At 44.0% G+C, this 9846-nt stretch overlaps 1 pseudogene; it reads left to right on the top strand.

The window, feature by feature from the left end:
- The first annotated feature begins 7173 nt into the window (after nt 1–7173).
- LOC101522014 (large ribosomal subunit protein eL18-like) lies at nt 7174–9229 on the top strand (annotated as a pseudogene).
- The last annotated feature ends 617 nt before the right edge of the window (nt 9230–9846 follow it).

Raw genomic sequence — 9846 nt, 5'->3', positions numbered from 1 at the left:
TCTTGTTGAAGAGCCAACGGCAGAGGCTGTTGAGGTGACTGACATTTGATTATGTCCTTTATCTTGATTTTCAAGTCAAATATTTCCAATTGAACACATGTTTGTAAGGTGTTCTGTGTAATTGAGCTTCTGATTATGACAGAGAAATCAGTATTTGCTACCAGTTCAAGCTTTAGTGCAATGTTCGCATTTCACTTTCTTTTTTTAAAAGATTTATTTATTTTTTTATTACAAAGTCAGATATACTGAGAGGAGGAGAGACAGAGAGGAAGATCTTCCGTCCGATGATTCACTCCCAAGGTGAGCGTAACGGCTGATGCTGTGCCGATCTGAAGCCAGGAGCAAGGAACTTCCTCCAGGTCTCCCACATGGGTGCAGAATCCCAAAGCATTGGGCCATCCTCGACTGCTTTCCCAGGCCACAAGCAGGGAGCTGGATGGGAAGTGGAGCTGCTGGGATTAGAATTGGCGCCCATATGGGATCCTGGCGCGTTCAAGGCGAGGACTTTGGCCACCAGTCCACGCTGCCGGGCCCCCCATTTTAGTTTCAATGGAGTTCATAGTAGAAATATAAGCATGACTACTGAACTCAGTCTACTTATTTAATGTGATAGACAAATAGCCAGTGGTAACCCATGAAAATCTTGGTGTTACATTTATTGCACCCTGAAAATTGGTGTGGTTACTTCTCGAGCATCTGGATGTGGATTAAATACACCATCACATTCTCCTCCTTCAGGTTCTGGACAGCCGACTGGACTAAAAACCAAACAGTGCATAAGCCAGTGGATCTACAGTGTTTCTGTCCAGTAAGTGGAACATTTGTTATGATTCACGAATGCTTAAATGTTTCTTGATCTAGCAAAGCATAAAGTCTTAGCATGTGTAGACAGAGCCCCCGGTTTCCCATTACCAGCTCTGTGTTTCGGCCAGCCTCTCTTCCATTCTTAGAAGACATCGGTCTGCACACCCATAAGTGGGCGTAATGTAAACTTCACAGGTTCAGGGCAGACCTGGGTCCTATTCAACTTGTAGGAACACGACGACACATGTCATGTAGCTATTTAATAAAAATATATTGTGTTACACAAACACGGAACCACAGTGTCAGACGCAAAGTAAGATACCAATGTAAGTGAAATAGCATAGGGTGTTTTATTGTCCGAATCTTTCTTCTTATTGATTTTTTTTTTCCTTTCCTCATCCCATGCCAACAATCCCTGGCTCTTTCTTCCCCGCCTTCTCATTTTAACTGAGTGTTAAGAAGAGTTCTGCAGACACACAGAGGACTTGATCTCTGATATTCGGCACCAGGACAACACACAGTGAGTGTGAGCTATTCATTCAGCTGATTGTCTTTGTTTCTTCTTCAAATTTATGCATGACAATGTACATATACGTGAGAAGCATGTAATGTGTTTATACATGCATATATTGCATTGCATTCTAATAAAGGCAAACTTGTCTAGCTCCTCAAACACACGCCATTTTTGGTGGTAAAACCAAAAATGTTTCCAGGCTTTTTTGAGATATGCAAAATATTTTCATTATTTGTAATCATCCTATTGTAAAAAGGAACACAGCTGGCTTTCCTAATTGTTTATTCATCTACTCATTTGGTTTTCACTGACCATTCATTTCTGAGTGTCTCTGGGGTGTTGAGTTCACCGCATCACTGATGTTAAGAGATAAAGACATGACCAACATTAGAGGCAAGGCAAACTTGGCCGTTTAATCACATCAACAAAAGCAATAGAGGAATTCCTAATTCCATCCACAGATCCTGATATGGTAGAAATTAAACAGATGGGAGTAAATATGTCTGTTTCCGTGGCAACAGACCTGATGAGAAAGGCAAGGAACGTGCATGGTGACCACCTCAGTGGCAGAACGCTGACTCCCCTTGGGGCTCCTTTGCTCCAGAGGAGGAGCGCCTGCAACAGTGATGACCTGTGGAGGTACGGAGGCTGGCGCTTGCGATTGTTTCGTTCATAAGACACTGAGATATGATTGCTTACCGGTTTGTTGGGAATAAATAGTATTATTGGCAAAAGCATGTGTCCTAGACAAAAACTTGCCAGTGCTTATCAGAGGTACGAAACTTCTTGTGGGTTACAGTGGTTTGAAATACTCAGAACACAGAAAAATGGGCTGGGGGGTGCCAACCCGAAGTGCAAGGGGAGGTTTTCTAATGGTGGAAACAGTCTTAACAACAAAAACAACAACAACAAAAAAATAGCTCATGCTATTATCCCCTTTAACCCTTTAGAGCACTGAAAATGCCATCCAGCCCAAAGCTGACCCCACTCCCACAGTGCACAAGAGACAGGGCTCAGATTTGAACATGTGCCCTGCTGGACACCACCACCCTGGCATTTAAGCATCACATGAAATGTTTTGGACAGTCTGGCCACCCTAAGGTGGATTCTTGATCTATTCATGAGATTTAATTCTACCATTGGACTGTCTCCAAACACAGAATCCAAGTACTTAATGAAGAATTTGAGGGAGACAATCAGTGCTTTTGAAGTCTTCCCTGCATCTGATTGTGTAGTAGCTACCACTGTGTCAGCATTCATTATAAGAAGATGCAACTACACAGCAGCGACAGAATTCTTGTAGTTGTGTTGTGGCCAAAGACCATTCAGAGAAAGTTAAAAAAAATGTATGCACATGTCAGAGATGAGGTCAACATCCCATTCATTCCATTGTGGAGGACTTGCTGTGTATTGGTGATCTAACAGTAAATGATATGGCCTCCAGAGTGATGGAGTTTGCAGCAGGAAATACATTGGACAGCCAGTTTTACACTGAGTCTGTGTGCCTGTTTGGGGTGTCAATGACAATATCAAGGAGGAGTATTACTTTCATCCTTAGTTCAGAAAGAAGGGGGCAGGATACATCAAGATGTGCTACCACGCCACAGATTCATGCTCCAGTTAAGTCTTCCGCAGGAAACATGTTAGCCAGGAAGACTCAAAGGTTATCAGTGAGCATCCCTAGGAGATGTCGACATGTGGAACTCTTCCAGCTTCAAAAAACTCTCATTCATTCAATAATCACCAAATTGTAACAGGACTCCGGCAGAAGTATGGAACTTCATCAATTCACACAAGTTCTCCAGAGAATTAAGGATGCACTCACATTTGGGTAAGATTTTTACTGCTTAAAGGTTTTTTTTGCACCTTTTTTAGCGGGTATCAGTGGCATCATTGTATAGATGACGATATTATGTGATTTATGCAAGTCCTCACAGCTCTGGCCAGGGTTGGGGGAGGCCTGGATTCACATTTGTGTCTTTCCACATCACGTCCTTTCCTCTGTGTCTTGTGGCTCCAGGTTTCTGAGATATTGTCTGAGGACAAAAGTTGCTGTACTGAGTATGTGTGGTATATGGATAAGGGACCAAACCTGCAGGTCCTGATGAATGGACTTAGGTGGTCTACTCCATTTTGTGTGGACACAGACCCTGGAGAGAGCAATGATGGCTCACATAGCTGGGGTTCAAGACACTTCTGAACAGAACAGGATTGAGTTCCAGGCTCCTGGCTCTGATGTTGGCTCGTCCTCAAGTGTTGCACACAGTGAGTGAGAGAGGTATAGATGATAGATAAATAGAGATAGATAGATGATAGATAGATAGATAGATAGATGATAGATAGATAGATAGATAATAGATAGATGATAGATAGATAGATAGATAGATAATAGATAGATAGATAGATAGATAGATAGATAGATAGATAGATATAGATAGATAGAAGGATAGGGAACGAGGGGAGGGAGGGAGGCAGGCACAGTCATTTGTGGAAACCAAACCTACCAGTGGTAGAATGATTGTTCCCTGGTCACCATTACTCCCAAGCTGAGACTATTCAACCCAGTGATTGACACTCTGATGTCTTTAAGGGATGTACTTATTATTAAGATCCCTGCTAGACTTTTTCTTTTAAGACTATAGGAGCTAAACAATGAAATGATTGACACCTCTTTGATCTTCTGGGTGGAGACATTCTCAGAAGTCATCCTGTCAACAGGACTGCTTAGCTCACAGCTGATGGTCAGAGGATAGGCAGGGCTTAGCTCACAGCTGATGGGCAGAGGATGGGCAGGGATTAGGTCACAGCTGATGGTCAGAGGATGGGCAGGGCTTAGGTCACAGCTGATGGTCAGAGGATGGGCAGGGCTTAGCTCACAGCTGATGGGCAGAGGATGGGCAGGGCTTAGGTCACAGCTGCAGGGGTCAGAGGATGGGCAGGGCTTAGGTCACAGCTACAGGGGGCAGAGGATGGGCAGGGCTTAGGTCACAGCTGCAGGGGGCAGAGGATTTGGGGTCACTACATGAATGCTGGTTTCTTGGTAGAGCCTTGGGAGGCCTGCATTCCAGGAGGGAGACTCAGCAGCCCTGGCAGGGAGCAGATGGGCAGAAGAGCAGCCCAGCAGGCATCTAGAAAGAGCATGAGCTCTGTCAGAGAGGGTGCTGGGGCCCCCAGGGGTTTCCCTCCATAGCGAAAAGAAGGGCAAAACCTGGCCTCTCCATCCTGGGCTCCCCCATCCATCCTAGACTACAGCAGGACGCTAACTTTCTTCTCTTCCAGAGTCCTTGCAGTGAGGAACACTAACTGTGCAGGCAAACACCCTTAGGGATTCCCTTGTCCTCTTTTCCAAGTACAAAAAATGGAGAGGCTTCCTGAGACTTGGAGCAGGCCTCGCTCACCCTGGCAACCTGCCTCCCCCTCAAACTGGCTTCAAGGAGCTATTTTGTGACAGTGCTGTGAAGGAAGTGCTTTGCAAAAACTCCCAGAGGTGTCAAGAAGCTGCAAAAAGCCAGTAAAGGGACTAGAGGGAGAAGATGTGAGGGATCCTGTGGGGCCTGTAGGGCTGTGGTGTGGAGGGGTGCAGGGCTGAAACTAAAGTTCCTCCAGGGCTTCAGGGTCTCTGAACCCAGCGACCTCATTTGACCAGAGGCAACTGTGATGGGGACCTAAGCTGGATGAGCAGAAGTTAGAGAGACACTCCTTTCAGCTTAATACAGTTATCACGACATAATTGTATTTGGAATTGATTTGAAAAGATACTCCACTCATTCATTGAATCATTCTCCAAATACACACAACAACCAGGGTTGGACCAGGTCTGTACTAGAAATGCCAGAACTGAACCCAAGCCTCCTTGGTGAGTGGGACCCAAATCCTGCTTTGTCTCAGGGTGTGTCTGGCAGGACACTGGGTGAGCAGAATCAGAGGCGGGTCTTGAACCCAGGCACTCAGACACAGGATGGAGAAGACTCAAGCGCAAGTATGGCGCATCCCAGTGCTCATCCCATAGGATTCTTTCAAGCAGGCTGCAGTCCCCCAGTGGAATGGATAATCCCTGGACAAAGAGCTCCCCTTGCCAGTTACAACATGAATGCCCGCCCTGCAGAGGGAGCTGCAGCAGTGCTGTCCCATAAACGCATAATGTAAGCTTTGACTGTAATTTTAAAATGTCTACAAAATGACTTACAAATAGAAAGAAATAGTTGTAATAACGTATTTTATTGAAGTCAATAGATCCAGGATATTATCATTTCAAAATGTAATCAATATTCAATATAAAAATTATTGATGAAGTCTCTTACAGTCTCTGTTTTTGAAATCCAGTGTGTCTGTTATACTTAGAATGCATCTCCATTCAGACTAGTGGCCAAGCTGAAGTTTAAGGCTGTTTGACAGCAAATGGTTAGGGTGTTGCTTGAGATCTTTGAATCCCATATCAGATTTCAGGGTTCAAGTCCCAGGTCTGCTTGGATGCTGACTTCCAGGCAAATGTGCCCTGGCAGGCAGCTGTGTAAGGAGTGAGATCCTACAACCCACACTGCTTTCAGGCCAAGTTCCTGGTGCCTGGTATCAGCTTTGCCCAACTTCGCCACTGGGGGTATTCGGTAAGAGATCTATCGCTCTATCTGTTTCTCTTTTTCTCTCTGTGTATCCCTCAACTTTTCAAATAAAATAATGCTTTTTTAAAAGAATTATTTAATTATTGGGGAACTAAATTGGATAGACATAACTTTTATTCTTCATTATTCATGAAAGATGATCGTAACTATAAATGTGTTAATAAATGGAGCTCCTTTAAGTGATGGCTGCACCCAGACCTGGCAGCACATTACAAGCCTCACCAAGCAGCTCCACTTGGTCCTGCTCTGCCTGTCTCTTCTCTGCCCCCTGCATTTCCCACTCAGAACCCCAAGCACCTGCTCACACACTGCCCTTTAGAAGCTGTGCAGGGGTTCCCTTAGTGTGGAAGCAGGCGAGTCTGAGCAAGGCTCATGTGGAGAAGGTGAGTTTAGGCGTAGCAACTTTGTGCAAAGACTTTTCTAACTGGGACTATCCATCAGACAATTGGAACTCCGAGCCTTCGAAGCAAAGCGTCAGATCTGGAGGTTCTTCCCCAGAGAGTGAGAATGAAGAATCAGATGGAGAGAAAGAGAGAGAGAGAGAGAGAGCAGTAGGAGATCCGCTTGTCCCTACAGAGCACATACATGTATGGAGAGAAATGAGCTTTGATTCAGCTCCGTACCCAGCTGTGTAAGTGCCTGCCATAGCTAAGGGCTACATGCTACATGTGGGACTTAGGTATGTAAGAGCCAACCATCATCTCTTCTCTTGTGCAGCTTTTGGTCTAATCTTGACTAAAAAGATCAGAATATCTTGGGAGCAGGGAGACAGAGAGATCACTGGCCACTCACTTGCACCTTAATATCACAGTCCAGTGTCCAGGATGGACACCAGCCCTTCCCATTCTGCGGAGGTATGACAGTTCAGAGGTGAGCACACAAGTGCTATGTTAATATTTCTGATTCTGAGTTACCAGTTTCATTTTATGCTCAGTTACTGATTTCAATTCTTTCGGATACATCCCCAGAAGTGAAACTGCAGGATTTGTGTGGGTTCTATTTCTAATTCTTTTTAGGAATCACATTGCTGTTTTCTAAAACAACTGCACCATTTTGCATTTCCACCAGCAGTGTGCAAGTGTTTCAATTTCTTCACATCCTTGTCAACACTTGGCTTTTGTTTCTATGAAAAGCAACGTTCAGAAAACTGAGTATCTATATACAAAATAAAGTGGCCCTTTCTTCTATACCATACATTCAATGTAACTCAAAATGCCTTATAAATGTAAATGTAAGATATGAAAGCTGTGAAACTTCTAAAAGAAACCGCAGTGACTCTTTCCGGATGTGGCCAAGCAGGAGGGGCCGTCATGGGATTGGACATGAGCCACAGCAAGGACCGGAAGGTCAGCACAAGGAGCCCATGAGTCAGGGCAAGCTCTGCCGGCCTCTGGCCAGAAGGACCAACTCGACCTTCAACCAGGCGATGCTCAACAGGCTCTTCATGAGCCTCTCCTGGCGCTGTCCCTGGTGACTTGGAAGATGAAGCTGCCAGGCCAGCAAAACAAGACTGAGGTGCTTGTGGGGATCGTCACGGGCGCTGGAGATGCCCAAGGTGGAGGTGTGTGCCCTGCACGTGACCAGCCACACCCGAAGCCACATCCCCAAGGCAGGCTTCAAGATCCTCACCGTGGAGCAGCTGGCGCTGGACTCCCGCAAGGGCCGGGGCACTGTACTGCTCTCCGGTGCTCACAAGGGCCAGGAGGTGTACCTGCATGTTGGCAACACCCCAGCATCCCGCACAGCCACACCAAAGCCCATGTCTGCTCCAAGGGCGGAGTCCGACAGGCGTCCGACAGGCGTCCTGTACCGTTAAACAAAAATATTTTGGATGAAAGAAAGAAAGAGAGAGAGAGAGAGAGAGAGAGAGAGAGAGAAAGGAAGAAATCACAATGAGAAATTTTCATGACATTGGTCTTGAAACTGATTTAATGGATGTGATACCAAAAGTGCAGGTAACAAAACAAGAATGAACAAGCAGGGTTAAATCAAACTAAAATTTTCTGTGCAGAAGAGAAGTAACCAACGGGGTCAAAGGGCAGTTTACAGAATTGGTGAATATGCTTGTCAAATGTCTATCTGATCAGTTTATATGTATGATATTTTAAAAAGTTAAAATTCAATAATAATTAAAAAACAGTAACTATTTGAAAATGGACTTAGGATTTAAAGAAACTTTTGCTCAAATATAGTATAGAAACAGCCAACTGCTATAGGAAGAACAAAATACCATCACAAAACGTCTGAGAAATGCGTATCAAAGCCATGGGGTTATTGCCTCACCCTCGTTGAGGTGGCTTTTTGAAAAGGCAGCTTATATTTCTTTTGCTTCCTTCATCCTAAACATGGATGTTGCTTGGAAATACTGAAGATGAAGATTTTGCAAGCTGGCTTACTGTTCCAGGCTGTTGATTTATTATTGTCTTCAGGGTGTAATCCATCATTTTAGGTAGATTTCTCAGCTCCACAGCACCTGGAAATATTGAATACAGCACTACCAAGGTCTTTTTTTATGTGAGGCACTGCTAACTTTTAACGTGCATTACAGTGTGGAGAGTCCTGAACTCTTGGAAACAAAGCTGGGAGAACTGAGAATCAACTTTCAAGGAGAAGTGAGGTGCTGCACAATGCCAAAGAAAAGAGGAAAGAGAGTTGGAAGGATCCTGGGAGGGCTCCAAGAATCGCTTCGTCAAGATGGGTGGTGCAGAAACATTGTAGAGATAGAGGCAAGAACAGGTGCACCGGATAACACAGTGAAAAGTTCTCCAAACCTCAACTCACCCTATAAACTCTGACTTCCTGCCATGGGTTAGGCTTAGGGAAGACTAATTCCTTGAGTGCCACAGAGCCCTTCACGGTGCTCCCAGGCAACAAAACTGTGCTTATTTTTCATCATTTTTTTCCTTATTACAATGAAGCCACTCCAAAAAAAAAAAAAAAAAAAATGAAGGAGACCAGAAGGACAAAATAAACTCGATTGCCTTCCTCCTGGGTGAATGTTCTAGAGAAGATCGTGTTCTTTTGTAAAAGAAGAACAAGCGTTTTTCAGAATCTAATTTCTGATTTCCTTGCTTGCCACTATTTGGCTTACTCATAGACTTTATCCAGGGAGAAAAAAGCAGCCAAACAAAGGACAGGAAATTTCGCCATGCTGCAGGAACTGTTGAAATGGTTGTTCTTGCAAGAAACCGCATATTTATGTCAACTGCAATTCCAGTCCTGAACCCCATTTCTTTTGTAGGATGATTGGCCAGAAAATAATTGGACTGTAAACCTTACCCCCTACCAATGACAAAAATGAGATTAAGCGGGTCAATCATTAAAATAATAATTATTGGCGGAAGAGTTAATAACTTATCAGATTATTTAGGTCATTTAATTTTCATAACCTTATGGGGTCCGTATGTGTGATATCCTCTTGTTTTACAAGTAGGAAATGACAGAGCTAAAAAGCGACAGAGCTGAGCCATGTGACATAAGACATTAAATATAATGCCACATTGTCTGAACTGTTCATCTCATATCATCTAAGTATGGAGAACATGACCACGATTGGTGTGAAATGACCAATATGTGAATGAACGTCAAGAACAAAAAAGCAGTTGAAGAATTAGCCTAAAGCTTAGAAATTTTCAAAGTTCTGTTAACCACATATCACATGACATCTGTGAGCAATAAACAGTCCAAATCCAGCAGGTATATTATTATTATGGATCATCATGATAAAAGCAATTACCATAACAGTACAAATTAAACATATCCTGCAATCACCAAGCTTCGCTTATCAAAGCACAGCTCAGGGTCTCATGAGAGGCGGTTGGATTTTAGAGTCAAAGGTTAGAAATATTTGAGCCAGTGCTAATAGAACCTTCTGTGAGGATCAAAATGTTCTATATCTGGGTGTTCTTC

The sequence above is a fragment of the Ochotona princeps genome, chromosome 1 (genome assembly GCF_030435755.1).
Source record: "Ochotona princeps isolate mOchPri1 chromosome 1, mOchPri1.hap1, whole genome shotgun sequence".
Classification (NCBI taxonomy): domain Eukaryota; kingdom Metazoa; phylum Chordata; class Mammalia; order Lagomorpha; family Ochotonidae; genus Ochotona; species Ochotona princeps.
Note: the sequence above shows the minus strand (reverse complement) of the source record. Positions and strands in the feature narration are given on the sequence as shown.